This window comes from Vipera ursinii (assembly GCF_947247035.1).
Source record: "Vipera ursinii genome assembly, chromosome: 1".
Classification (NCBI taxonomy): Eukaryota; Metazoa; Chordata; class Lepidosauria; order Squamata; family Viperidae; genus Vipera; species Vipera ursinii.
The window spans coordinates 3,814,377-3,829,395 of NC_139512.1; the positions used below are offsets into that span (position 1 = coordinate 3,814,377).

General features: G+C 42.5%; 1 protein-coding gene and 1 long non-coding RNA gene across 4 annotated transcripts in view; one reads left to right on the plus strand and one right to left on the minus strand.

Annotated features, from left to right (window-relative positions):
* The window catches only part of NFIC (nuclear factor I C), a 177,949-nt gene that overhangs the window by 63,463 nt on the left and 99,467 nt on the right, over positions 1–15,019 (plus strand). The gene's annotated exons all lie outside the window — the stretch shown is intronic.
* Positions 1–15,019, minus strand: part of LOC310632811 — a 269,935-nt gene that overhangs the window by 33,607 nt on the left and 221,309 nt on the right. The window lies entirely within an intron of this gene.

A 15,019-nucleotide genomic window follows, 5' to 3' on the forward strand; every position in this document is an offset into this window, starting at 1 on the left:
ATAATTTAGTAACAATAGTGCAGGTAGTCTTCGACTTAACGACCACAATTGAGCACAAAAATTTATGTTGCTAAGTGAAATATTTGTTAAGTGAACTTTGCCTTATTTTATGACCTTTCTAGCCACAGTTCTTAAGTGAATCACTACAGTTGCTTAATAACATGGTCCGTTAAGTGAATCTGACTTCCCCATTGACTGTTTGACAGAAGGCTGCAAAAGGTGGTCACATGACCCCAGGACAATGCAACCGTCATAAATATGAGTCTGTTGTCAAGCATCTTAATTAATCTTGATCATTTATTTATTTTTTATTTATTTATTTATTTATTAGATTTCTATACCGCCTTATTCCTGAAGGACTCAGGGCGGTTTACAGGGCAACAGTACAAAAGTAGAATACAGTTAAAATTAAAATAGAATTAAATAACGTTAGCCCAAATTTAAAATTTAATTTAAAATTTAAAACCCCTCAGTGCAGGCCAGCTAAATCAAACAACCAGGTTTTTAGGTCCCAGCAAAACGAACGAAGGTCGGGGGCAGGCAGGTCGTTCCACAGGGCAGGCGCGCCCACAGAGAACACCCTCCCCCTAGGGATAACCCGCCGGCACTCACTGACCGGCGGCACCCTAAGGAGGCCCTCCCTGTGGGAGCGCACAGGACGATGGGAGATTGATGCTGGCAGCAGGTGCTCCCTAAGATAACCCGGACCCATGCCATTTAGGGCTTTATAGGTCATCACCAGCACCTTGAATCTCACCCGGAGGGCAACTGGAAGCCAATGCAGCTCGCGGAGGAGAGGTGTTACATGGGAGTGTCGGGAAACTCCCATCACAACTCACGCGGCCGCATTCTGCACCAGCTGAAGCCTCCGAGTGGTCCTCAAGGGCAGCCCCATGTAGAGAGCATTGCAGTAGTCTAACCGGGAGGTCACGAGCACATGAGTGACTGTGACCATGGGGAATGCTACAATGGTCGTAAGTATGAAAAATGGTCATAAGTCACTTTTTCCAGTGCCGTTGTAACTTCAAATGGTCACTGAACGAACTGTTGTAAATCAAGGGCTACGTGTAGATTTTAAATCTGTATTGCCAAACTTTTCTGTTTTTTGTATAATTCAGCCAAAGACGATCATTTAGTATCATTTAGTATCTCAACAGCCTTGGTGGAGCAGTGGGCTAATGCCTCCTTAAGTAACACCAGCTGCCTGCAATTAGTGCAGGTTCGCATCCCACCAGGCTCAAGGTTGACTCAGCCTTCCATCCTTCCGAGGTAGGTAAAATGGGGACCCAGATTGTTGGGGGCAATAAGCTGACTTTGTAATAATGCCGCTTGGGGTGTGTATGAAAGCCCTAATAAGCAGGCATATACATAGAATGAAGGCTACTGCTAAGCTTGTAAGCCGCCCTGAGTCTTCGGAGAAGGGCGGGATATAAATGGAATTAAAATAAATAAATAAAATAAATCTCTTTGCAAAGTGTAAGAAAAGAGAAGGAGGGAAGCCAAGGGCCAGGAGGCCAGTGTCAATCAGAAGTACGCTTGGATGGTTTTAGACTCTGGACTTTTAAGGGTCTTCCCATCTCCCATGTTTCCTTCCCCAAAGTCTTTAAATCAGCTTTTTTGAGCTATGAACTTTCCAGCTGCAGTCGGGTTACAATTCCCAGCATTCACACAGCCAATGTCCATGTGAACGGGATGCTAGCCAGGGAAGAGGGTTATAAACTTCAGTCTGCTTTATTTTCATTTTGCTGAAACATAGCAAGCCAGACACTTCTACCGCATGGGGAACTTGAGCATCTGCCCCCAATATTGTCCTTATGCCAGTGTTTCTCAATTGGCAACGTTAAGACGGTGTGGACTTCAACTCCTTCCAGCCAGCGTTGCTCCTCCAGTATTTGTACTGGAAGAGCCGGCACAGCTTTGTTGTTACTGATGAATAGGAAAGACGCCATTTGCAAACTTCACTTCCACCATGAACTTGTAAAATGGTTTTAAACAAGCTCTCCTCCTCCAGCTCCATGTTGGTAACATGAAGAAAACAAGTGTGATTTATTCTCAAATGTGGTGAACCAGCTAGTAAGCTAGTAAATGCATGGAAGATCCATATGAATATTAAGCAATGTTGCTTAACCATATTATTGCTTCACCATGGATACTGCCCTGTTACAGAATAGGATTTTTTGCGAAAGTCCACGTGGGATTTTTTGGCACCCTAGATTTTGCTCCTGTTTCTAGATTATCTGGACTTTGGTCTTCCTTCCTTCCTTCCTTCCTTCCTTCCTTCCTTCCTTCCTTCCTTCCTTCCTTCCTTCCTTCCTTCCTTCCTTCCTTCCTTCCTTCCTTCCCCTGGTATGTTATTTACAGTTGGCCAGGATCATAGAAAGCAAGGACATTCATCACACTGAAGCAGGGAAAACTTAAAGAGAGGAAGGGAGGGCACTGCTCACAAAGCGAGGGTGGGTATGTACAGTCCTGGAAGGTTGAAATCCAATCAGGGATTATCTGAGACCAAACACAGATGTACACTGGGGCTAATGAATTACTCCCAGCAGAGACCTCACCTGGCTTGACCCCTTCTTACCTTACATGATGCTTGTGCAATGGTGTCCTCTTCTGACCTCACTGTGGAAGTTGCCACTTTTTGTACCTGGGGATTCTTCTTTTAGAACCTAGAATAATATGGGGTTGGAATATTGCATATTGCCTCGCCCCAACAATCTGGGTTCTCATTTTACTGACCTCGGAAGGATGGAAGGTGGAGTCAAACTTGAGGTGGTCAGGATCGAACTGCCAAACTGTTGGCCGTCGTTAGTCAGCAGTCAGCAGAATAACCCTGCAATACTGCATTCTAACCACTGCGCCACCACGGCTCTATACCGTGGTCGTACAGTGGTCTCTAATTTTGTTGTTGTTAGCTGCGAAGTCGTGTCCGACCCATCGCGACCCTATGGACAACATTCCTCCAGGCCTTCCTGTCCTCTACCATCTTCTGGAGTCCATTTAAGCTCACGCCTACTGCTTCAGTGACTCCATCCAGCCACCTCATTCTCTGTCGTCCCCTTCTTCTATTGCCCTCGATCTTCCCCAGCATTAGGCTCTTCTCCAGGGAGTCCTTCCTTCTCATTAGGTGGCCAAAGTACTTGAGTTTTAGCTTCAGGATCTGGCCTTCTAAAGAGCAGTCAGGATTGATCTCCTCTAGGACTGACCGGTTTGATCGCCTTGCAGTCCAAGGGACTCGCAGGAGTCTTCTCCAGCACCACAGTTCAAAGGCCTCAATTCTTTGGCGCTCAGCCTTTCTTATGGTCCAACTTTCACTACCATACATTGCAACTGGAAAGACCATAGCCTTGACTATACGCACTTTTGTTGACAGGGTGATGTCTCTGCTTTTTAGTGTGCTGTCTAGATTTGCCATGGCTTTCCTCCCCAGGAGCAAGCGTCTTTTAATTTCTTGGCTACAGTCCCCATCTGCAGTGATCTTGGAGCCCAGGAAAATAAAATCTGTCACTACCTCCATTTCTTCCCCATCTATTTGCCAGGAATTGAGAGGGCCATATGCCATGATCTTGGTTTTCTTAATGTTAAGTTTCAACCCAAGTTTTGCACTCTCCTTCTTCACCTGCAACAAGAGGCTCTTTAGTTCTTCTTCACTTTCTGCCATTAGAGTGGTATCATCTGCGTATCTTAGGTTGTTGATATTTCTTCCGGCAATCTTAATTCCAACTTTTGATTCATCTAGCCCTGCCTTTCTCATGATGTGCTCTGCATATAAGTTAAATAGGCAGGGCGACAGTATACAGCCTTGCCGGACTCCTTTCCCAATTTTGAACCAATCAGTGGTTCCGTGTCCAGTTCTCACTGTTGCTTCTTGACCCGCATATAGGTTTCTCAAGAGCCCAATAAGATGGTCTGGTACTCCCATCTCTTTAAGAACTTGCCACAGTTTGTTATGATCCACACAATCAAAGGCTTTAGCATAGTCAATGAAGCAGAAGTAGATGTTTTTCTGGAACTCCCTAGCTTTCTCCATGATCCAGCGTATGTTGGCAATTTGATCTCTAGTTCCTCTGCCTCTTCGAAATCCTGCCTGCACTTCTGGTAGTTCTCGATCCACATACTGCTGAAGTCTAGCTTGTAGGATTTTAAGCATGACTTTACTAGCATGAGAAATGAGTGCAATGGTGCGATAGTTTGAACATTCTTTGGGACTGCCTTTCTTAGGAATTGGAATGTAAACTGACCTTTTCCAATCCTGTGGCCACTGTTGAGTTTTCCAAATTTGCTGGCAAATTGAGTGTAGCACTTTTACTGCATTGTCTTTTAAGATTTTGAATAGCTCAGCTGGAATACTGTCACCTCCACTAGCTTTGTTGTTGCTCAGCTTTTCTAAGGCCCACTTCACTTCACATTCTAGGATGTCTGGCTCGAGGTCAGTGACCACCTCATTGTGATTATCAGGGACGTTAAGCTCATTCTTGTATAGTTCTTCTGTGTAATTTTGCCACCTCTTCTTAATCTCTTCTGCCTCTGTTAGGTCCCTGCCATTTTGGTCCTTTATCATGCCCATTTTTGCATTAAACGTTCCCTTCATTTCTCCAATTTTCTTGAAAAGATCTCTGGTCCTCCCTATTCTATTGTTTTCTTCTATTTCTTTGCACTGTTCATTTAAGAAGGCATTCTTATCTCTTCTAGCTATTCTCTGGAATTCTGCATTCAATTGGGTGTATCTTTCTTTTTCTCCCTTGCCTTTCGCTTCCCTCCTTTCCTCAGCTATTTGCAAAGCTTCCTCAGACAGCCATTTTGCTTTCTTGCATTTCTTTTTCTTTGGGATGGTTTTGGTTGCTACCTGTTGTACAATGTCACGAACCTCTGTCCATAGTTCTTCAGGCACTCTGTCTATCAGATCTAATTCCTTAAATCTATTTGTCACCTCTACTGTATATTCAACAGGGATATGATTTAATTCATACCTGACTGGCCTAGTGCTTTTCCCTACTTTCTTCAGTTTAAGCCTAAACTTTGCAAGGAGAAGCTCATGGTCTGAGCCACAGTCAGCTCCTGGTCTTGTTTTTACTGACTGTATAGAGCTTCTCCATCTTTGGCTGCAGAGCATATAGTCAATCTGATTTCTGTGTTGACCATCTGGTGATGTCCATGTGTAGAGCCGTCTCTTGGGTTGTTGGAAAAGAGTGTTTGCTATGACCATCGTATTCTCTTGACAGAATTCTATCAGCCTGTGCCCTGCTTCATTTTGCACTCCAAGGCCAAACTTGCCTGTTATTCCAGTTATCTTTTGGCTTCCTACTTTAGCATTCCAATCCCCCATGATGATAAGAACATCATTTTTTGGTGTTAGTTCTATAAGGTGCTGTAGTGCTTCATAGAACTGGTCAATTTCATCCTCTTCAGCACTGGTGGTTGGGGCATAGACTTGGACTACTGTGATATTGAATGGTTTCCCTTGGATTCGAACTGAGATCATTCTGTCATTTTGAGGATTGTATCCCAGTATTGCTTTTCCTACTCTTTTATTGACTATGAAGGCTACTCCATTTCTTCTGAAGGATTCTTGCCCACAGTAGTATACCTGATGGTCATCTGAATTAAATTCACCCATTCCTGTCCATTTTAGTTCGCTGATACCTAAGATGTCAATGTTCAGTCTTGTCATCTCTTGTTTGACCACGTCCAGTTTTCCTTGATTCATGGATCTTACATTCCAGGTTCCTATGGAGAAAAAATCTTTACAGCATCGGACTTTCCTTTCACCACCAGACACATCCACAGCTGAGCGTCCTTTCGGCTTTGGCCCAGTCGCTTCATTCTTTCTGGCGCTACTAGTACTAGCCCTCTGCTCTTCCCCAGTAGCATATTGGACGCCTTCCGACCTGAGGGGCTCATCTTCCAGCGTCATATCGTTTTGCCTTTTGGTACTGTCCATAGGGTTTTCATGGCAAAGATACTGGAGTGGGTTGCCATTTCCTTCTCCAGTGGATCACGTTTTGTCAGAACTCTCTGCTATGACCTGTCCGTCTTGGGTGGCCCTGCACGGCATAGCTCATAGCTTCATTGAATTACGCAAGCCCCTTCGCCACGACAAGGCAGTAATCCATGAAGGGGGGTCTCTAATAGGAGACCCTATATCTTTCCAACACTGAACAGAGAACATAATCGCCTGGATTAAGGGTGGAAAAGGTTGCAAAGAAACAAAAAGAGTGGGATTAGTGTCCAGAGACAACAGTTTTCTCATTCTGAGGGAGCCATGTTAGATTTTTATTTTTTAGAGTTGCTGAAAAATCAGGAGTTGTGTAGCATTTTTTTGAGCTACCAAATTTTATTACAAGGCGTATACTTTTGAGAAGTACAGCTTGTGTAAATTTTGGAATTGAGTTTCTCTCCCTAGCCTAGCCATTTAGAATCCATACAGGGTTTTTTATGAGATCCTTTCTTGGCGACATATATGAAATATGATCGTTATTTTACATTCAAGTAAAGCCCATATTACTGAGTAAAATGAAATCTATTTTAGCAGCAACAGACATGCCCAAACTGGGAATTTGCGCTGATTAGAAAGGATGGTTTGATTATCCAACGTAACCTCAAGAAGAGAAACAGACTCAATGGTGACAGAAAAGAAAAGTGATTTCCCTTTGTTCTTTTGTTTGCTAAATAGATCTAGTTCATATGGAACTATCCAAATTGGTACACTGAGTTTCTGCTTTGTTCCATGGTTAACTACCAAATGTTTCCTAATTGTAGAATTTTTTAAAAAAAAGTTATTTATGACTTGTACCCCAGCTTTCTCACCCAAATAACTCTGCAACAAAAATGTCCTAAGAAACAGTTAACTAGCTCAAAGTGAAAGGGCAAAGCTTCCTCTGATGACACATTGGTGATCTTCCATGTAGCTTTGTCCAGGATCATGCAGAAGTAGTAATTCATGCTTTGTTCATTTAAAAAAAACAACTTTGCCGCCTAGTCTATACCACTGGTATAAACTCCCACCAAAGGTAGCAATCGCTCTGACTCTGCTTAGCTTTTCGAGATAGCCAAAGATAGATCGGCAGTTTGGCGGGTCAAATCCCGAGTGCCGCGTAGCAGAGTGAGCGCCTGTTACTCGTCCCAGCTTCTGCCAACCTAGCAGTTCGAAAGCACGTAAAAATGCAAGTAGAAAAATAGGGACCACTACGGTGGGAAGGTAACAGCGTTCCGTACGCCTTTGGCATCTAGTCATGCCGGCCACATGACCACGGAGATGTCCTCGGACAAGTGCTGGCTCTTCGGCTTTGAAACGGAGATGAGCACCGGCCCCTAGAGTTGGAAACGACTAGCACGCATGTGCGGGGGAACCTTTACCTTTACCTTTTTTACCTGTTTCAGAGTCATTTCCATCTTTTGGTTCTCTGGAAAGCGGAGAATTAAAGCTCCATCTCCTGCCCAGCAGATACTACACATTAAGCCACAATCAACCAAGCCACTGGGCTTAGTACAACATGTGAACATAATCAAATCTTTTGCTTTTTCAGGCTATCTATCAGCTATTCTTCACAGGCCCTTGTTCTACATTCACAGTGTGTATACAGTATCTTGAAAATCATGTTTTTAATTGTGTTCTTTTATTTTGGTATTGTGAACTGCCCAGAAATTGCTTTCAGGCAACCGTATATAGCTATAGAAAGTAAATAAATAATGGGCATTGATAAAACATTCAGCAGAAAAACACACTGATGCAGTCATTGGTCCAAATGCATCAAGATTATTTTCGGTAGCATTTTCAGAGAGGTAACTGAGCAAAAAATAACAAAATGTCTTGTGCCATCTTGGTTAATGCATTGAGAGTAGTTTGTGAAAGCTGATACCGTAATACAGATTGGACTTTGGGATGCTGTGAAACCCTTCATTTTTTCTGCATGTCGGACCCCATTGGCAATCGGCATGCAAAAAGAACTTTAATGCATCCACTTAGAAGATGATGTGGAGAGTTCCTTATTGTGTTTGTTGATACATGTTTACAGTAGGTAGTCCTCGCCTTATGACAATTGGGACCAGAATTTCTGTTGCAGAGCAAGGCAGTTAAGTGAATCATGCCTGCCTTTATGACTATTCCTTGTCACGGTTGTTAAGCAAGTCACTGCGGTTGTTAAGCGAATCCAGCTTCGCCCATTGACTTTGCATGTTGGAACCCTGCTGGGAAGGTTACAAATGGCAATCACAGGACCCCAGGATGCTACAACTGCCGTAAATACGTGCTGGTTGCCAAGTGACTGACTTTCGATCATGTGACCGTAGAGACGCTGTGATGGTGGTTAAGTGTGAGGACTGTTCTTAAAGAACTGTTTTTCAGTGCCACTGTAACTTCGAATGGTCACTAAATGAATTATTGTAAATTGAAGAGGGGAGCGGTATAGGTAGTCCTTGACTTATGGCCACAATTGAGCCCAAAATTTATGTTGTTCACTTTGCCCCCATTTTATGACCTTTCTTGCCAAAGTCGTTATGGCGAATCACTGCAGCTGTTAGTTTCACAGCTGTTAAGTGAATCTGGCTTCCCCATTAACTTTGCTGGTCAGAAGGTAAGAAAAGGTGATCACATGATCCTGGGACACTGCAACTGTCACAAATGTGAGTCAGTTGTCAAGCCTCTGAATTTTGATCATGTGATCATGGGGATGCTGCAACGGTCGTAAGTGTGAGAAACGGTCATAAGTCCCTTTGAACGGTCACTAAACAGACTGTTATAAGTCAAGGACTGCCTGTGTTGTAAATCTGCTGGAAAACTTGTTTCTGAGCTGGATGTAAACAAGAAAAAGAAAGAAGGGTGATGGACCAATGAAGCAGAAGCCGCATCATACCTCACATGTTTCAGATTGAGTGCCCGTTTAATATAATGCGAAGAGAAAGATAGGAAGAGAAAATAAATAATGAAGAAAAATGCAACATCATTAAAGGAGAACAACACGGAATACAAACTGACATTGTCTTTTCTCATATTAATTTATATAAACACAAACCTACGTGACTGCAGTATAAATAGAGATCCATTATCTTAGTGGAGCACTTACATTTTTTCCTACTTTTTATTTGTGGGGAATAATAACAAATTCCTCCAAATTAGTTTCTTAACAGAAACCAATAGGGATTGAAAACATTATGTTGTTCCACTTGTAAAACCTCAGAGAGTAAAGAGAAGGTACTAAGATTTTTGAATGCTTTTGGTTAATCCATGTTTCTCAAACCTGGCAACTTTGTGATGTGTAGACGTCAGTCCCAGAATTCAGTTCTGGAATTGAAGTCCATGTGGCTTAAAGTGGCCAAGTTTGAAAAACACTGGGTTTTTTTTTCAGGCTTGTCTTCTTTACAGACTGTTTTTGAATTTCTCAACAAACATTGCCTACATTTGTGTGGAACATACATCTGGGGACTCAGAATTATGTCGCCTGTTACAGGACATAGGAGATGAGTCTATCAGCTCTTTCCTGCCTTTTGAAAGACCTAACTGGAGATTACTGGAAATGAAAAATTCATGTTTCATTTAATTTCTATAATCCAGCCCTTTTGCAAAATTGAATTTTGGTTAGTGTGGTTACATTAATATTTTAAAGTTGGAATAAGTCAGCAATGGAAAACATCTGAGGGGCTGCTGGTTGTAACTCAGCTTCCCAAATTTTGGAAGGCAGAAGGAAACTTTCAAGTGGCAAAATTTTGGCCGCCAATTTTAATTGACTTTTTTTTAGGGCATTAAGGTGTGCAATGTAAGTGGGAAGTCTCCTAGATATTTCCACCCCCACCTTTAATTTTTTGAAAAGCAAGAAATGGTGCTCTGATCTGGCCAATTTTGCAGCCAAAATTCAGTGGTGCAATCTCAGGATCCTTTGGGATCTCACTGAGTCCACGGCTTGGCATTTCCATCTAGAATAGCGTTTTCAAACTGAGCAACTATAAGGTGTGTGGACTTCAACTCCCAGAATGCTCATGGTGGCTGGGGAATTCTGAGAGTTGAAGGCCACAAACCTTAAAATTGCCAAGTTTGGAAATACTGTTCTAGAGAGTAAAATTGTTTTAATAAAATATTTCTTCTCTGTTATATAAATATTACAACAAGTAAGACCTGAGGGGAGGGAGGTTTCCAAGATTATGCATCTTTTCTTAACGTTTGTGTCTCAGGGTGCATTCTTTTATTCCTAGCTCTGCCACTGGCAGTTTGTGTGCAACTGATGTTGCACAATTTAAATAAGCAGGGTGATGTAGAACTTTGATTGCTATCTCCAGCTGCATGAGGAAGCCAGCCGTTCCAAGTAATACTTTACAGAGGCCAAATCATTTTGGCACTGGGGTGGAGTGGCAAAGCTGGCTGTTGGTGGAATGTCTTCAAGAGTTCAAAAAGGAGAACCAGATTTTAAGTAAAAGCAGGAACATCCTCCTGACCAGTTTTCCTCTGATACCATTGCTTTTTTTATTATCTCTTCACACAAAGAAACCTCAAAGACTGCTTAGGCTCTGAATTCCTTGGTTTTAGAATCCTTCTAAACCACCTGTTAGAGATATTTTCTTATCTCATTAACTTAGTAGTAGGACTGGTCTATGTGCAGTCTCTGGAGGACTAGGGTGGGACCGGTCTACCTGGTCTCCAGTAACCGAAGAAGGGGTGGTCTATTGGGCCTCTGGAGGGTTAACCAGTGGCACAACCGCATGGTGAGACTAAAGCACCCACAAATTTGTCAAATTTCAATCCCATCGGGGTAATGGGTCCCAGATTTTGGTTGCATTCTGTAAATTAGCCCATTTGAGGAACCTTGGTTCAAAAATTGTTGCCCCACAATTCATAGGTTTGTCCAGTTAAGGGTTACAGACACAATACTTTTTAGTCATAGATATACCCATTGGGTCATCCTTTGAGAGAGCAGTAGTGCAAGGTGATATGATCAAAATGAATATTAATTTTTAGGTAGCCGTACTTTTTTATCCCAATGTAGGACAGTCCTGTGATCATATAATAATAATATATATATCATCAATAGAAAAGTAGTTGTGGCAAACAAACATCAGTCAATATTATTCCGACTTCCTCCTGTCTACCCTACTGATTTTACTTGTGGGAAACCGGCAGGAAGCATCGGAAATCACAATCGCATGATCTCAGGGATTTATCAGCCGCCACAGTTTTGTCAGTAAAACTGTTCTGAACATCGTGGAAATTTCAATTCCACAGGAGTCGTGGGTCCTGGATTTTTTTTATACATTCTTTAAGTTAGCAGAGTTTAGGTACTTCGATTCAAAAATTATGGCAAAAATAATGTATTGTTTGGGCTAACATGATTGGACAAACAGATAAACAGATAATCACAATGAGTAATATATAGATGCTGAGGCATGGCACAATTTCCCAACTTTATCGCACCATCTTGTATGCATTGAAAGTTAATATCTGTCATACTAAAACTGCTGCACTCACATTGTTTCCCATCATAATTTAAACAGAATGACCTAGTTGTCAATCATGCTGGGAGCAACTTAGAGCAACAGGATTCCTGCTGTAAAAGTTCATCCTTTGCTATATTGAAGACAGGGCTGGGTGTGATGCAGGAACACAAGAGAGCTACATAGCCCGTCCAAGTGCACAATTTTAATCTTGTGAATAAACTGTAAGTGTATGGTGGTGTTGTATCTTGATCGTTGATAGCTCTTGCTTCAGCTGGGAAAGGACTCCAGACTGATTATGGTCAATCAAGGTAACAGGTACAACCATAACTGAGCCCAAAATTTCTACTGCATTGCTAAGCAAGACAGCTGTTGAGTGAGCTGTGTCTCCTTTTACAACTTTTCTTGTTCCACGTATTAAATGAATCACTGCAGTTGTTAAGTTAGTAATATGGTTGTTAAATGAATCTGGCTTCCCCACTGATTTTGCTTGTCAGAAGGTCCCAAAAGGTGATGACATGACCCCTGGAATTTTGATCATGTGGCCATGGAGATGCTGCAACGGTTGTACAGTAAGTGTGAATAAAGGTCATAGGTCACTTTTTTGGGTGCCATTGTAGCTTTGAAAAGTCACTAAACGAATGGTTGCAAGTCAAGGACTCTTTGTACTCAGTACTGGCCTATGTAGATCAAAGGTTTGATTTTTATGTATGTCACATCCACTCAGTGCTCCACTGAGCAAGCCATAATTCCCTGTCTGCCATTTTGGGCATAGAGATGTGTCGTTATAACCTGTTTAACTTGGCTGTCCAATCTCCCACGAATGTTTCACCCCATCCTGCAAGGACCCTTTCTGTCGTAGACTCTAGTCAAGAGCCCTTAGGAGACATTCCTGAGTGTAATATGGTGTGTTTAGAAGAGATGTGGTACCTTTGTCTTCTCTACTTACTTGCCCTTCATTACTATTATTGTTATTTATTATGTATTACATTTATTTGCCACCTACAGTATTTCACCGTAGGGCTACTCTAGGCGGCTTACAATAATAAAAAAGGAAGAAAAATGAAAAGGTGTGTAAACAGAAGTAAAATAACAGGACAATAAAATAAAGAATAAAATAATTGTTGAGAGGATACAAAATGGGTGGCAAATAAATTTTATAAATAAATAACAACAAAGGAAGTGATAGTAAAACATCAATATGATAACCAAAAAATTGGATGGGTGGAGAGCAGCAAGCAAAGGGGAAGAGGTAGAGTCTGCCATCAATCTAGCAGCCATCTCCAATGTGGAACTTCATGCTGACCCCATCAGGCTGCCCTTTCTCATTTTGTGGGTGTGTGACTGTGGGTGTGTGAATGCCCCTGTGCCCAGCATGAGGTGGTTCCCTTTCCTCTCATCGCTTCTTCCCTGACATCAGTTTTCTGGATCTGAGTGTCACTGTTCTTTGTCTTTTCAGCTACTACTTAGACCTTCCAGCTCGATTTGTTGTGAAATTAAGCAGCCCGTTTGGTTTCCTTTCCCTTTTCCTGAAAGAAACTCTTAACTGTCCTCTCTCGTTGGGGTTGGAAGACTCACTGGAGAAACCTCTGTTACTTCAGTTGAAGCAAAGCACATGGGACAACTGCCAAGAAGCTTTGCTCAAGTTAAAAGCTGGAGAAACCAGCTCTTCCTGCGTTTCAACTTTAGGGAGCTTGGGAACAGATGCTTGCAGGAGCATTCCCTTTCTTCTAGACCAGGGTGTCCAACCTTGGCAATTTTAAGACCTGTGGACCTCAACTCCTAGAATTCTCCATCCAGCTGGGAATTCTGGGAGTTGAAGTCCACAGGTCTCAAAGCTGCCAAGGTTGGACACCGCTGTCTAGACCTGCTTATAGTTAGCTTGAATTTTTGCTGGTAGCCCTGAATCTGGCGCATTGTGTTCCCTCTTCTTGTAGGACAGAGATAATCTGGTGTCCAAGCATGGCTATCTTTGTTCATGCAAATGGAATCCATGACCCATCAACTCCTCAGGGTGTTATGGGTGACAGACAATATCTCTGCTCAAGCTGGAGAAATGACTAACAGGCAATATCTGCTCAACTGTGAAGCCTCCTGAGGCAGATTTTGCTTAAAAGAAAATACAGCAATTTGTCCTCTGTGTTTGTATGAAATACAGAGTTTTAATATACTAATTCCATGAAGGAAAGATAGTATAGAACATCAGGTGGATTTTATAAGAAAAATATTCAAAAATATTTACTATTGTACAGAAAACCTGTACAATAGACTTATAACTATTTGTTTAATGACTGTTCAAAGTTTAAAAAGGGACTTATGACTGGTTCTCATACTTGTGACCATGATAGCCTACCCATGGTCATATGAACAAAATTTGGGCACTTAGCAACCAGCCTATATTTATGATGGTTGTACTGTCCTGAGGCCATGTGGTCATTACTTCTGATCTTCACAGCAGACTACCAACAAGCAGTCAATGGGGGATACTGAATTTGCTTAATGACCACTTGGTTCAATTAACTTGCAGTGATTCACTTAATAACCATGTCAAAAAAGGTAAAATAGAGTGTGACTCATTTAACAACCACCTTGCTAGGCAATGGAAATTCTTGTCCCAACTGTGGTCATAAATCAAGGACTGGTGTGGCTGCTGTTACTGTTATTGTCATTCACTTACACAGGCATTCATCTAAAAATGCTCAAAAGATTTCAATCAAATTTAATCAAATGAATAATAAGACCAAGGGGGACCCTATTCCCAAGAATGACTCCAAGGCTGCCTGGTGGTGAAAACTTTTAGAGAAACATCCTTGGGCATTGATACAGGCATTGACACTGCCTTGTATAAATAGGTGGGTAGGCCTGCCTTCGGCAGAGACACAGTGGCTCAGTGGGTTAGGACACTGAGCTTGTCGATCAGAAGATCGGCAGTTTGGCGGGTTGAATCCCGAGTGCCGCGTAGCAGAGTGAGCGCCTGTTACTCGTCCCAGCTTCTGCCAGCCTAGCAGTTCGAAAGGGAAGGTAACAGCGTTCCGTGCGCCTTTGGCATCTAGTCATGCCGGCCACATGACCACGGAAACGTCCTTGGACAAATGCTGGCTCTTCGGCTTTGAAACGGAGATGAGCACCGGCCCCTAGAATTGGAAACGACTAGCACACATGTGCGGGGGAACCTTTACCTTTACCTTAGGCCTGCCTTCATCCCTGAAAGAGGCCATGTATCTCTTTCAGTGCTGTGGAGTGATAGCAATAGCACTTAGACTTATATACCGCTTCACAGTGCTTTATAGCCCTCTTGAAGCAGTTTGCAGAGTCAGCCTATTGCCCCCAACAATCTGGCCCTCATTTTACTAAGTTCAGAAGGATGGAAGGCTGAATCAACTTTGAGCCAGATGGGATCGAACTCCCAGCAGTAGGCAGAGTTAGCCTGAAATATTGCATTTTAACCAGTGGGCCACCAGGGCTCCTGCTTCCATAATCAAGCACCCGAAGCCCAGTCATGTGATCATGGGGAAAGTTTGAACCTGGCAATCCAACACACATCCTTTTGTTAGTTTGATAGGAGTAGAACAATGTTTCCAAGCCCAGCTTATGCCTGACCACT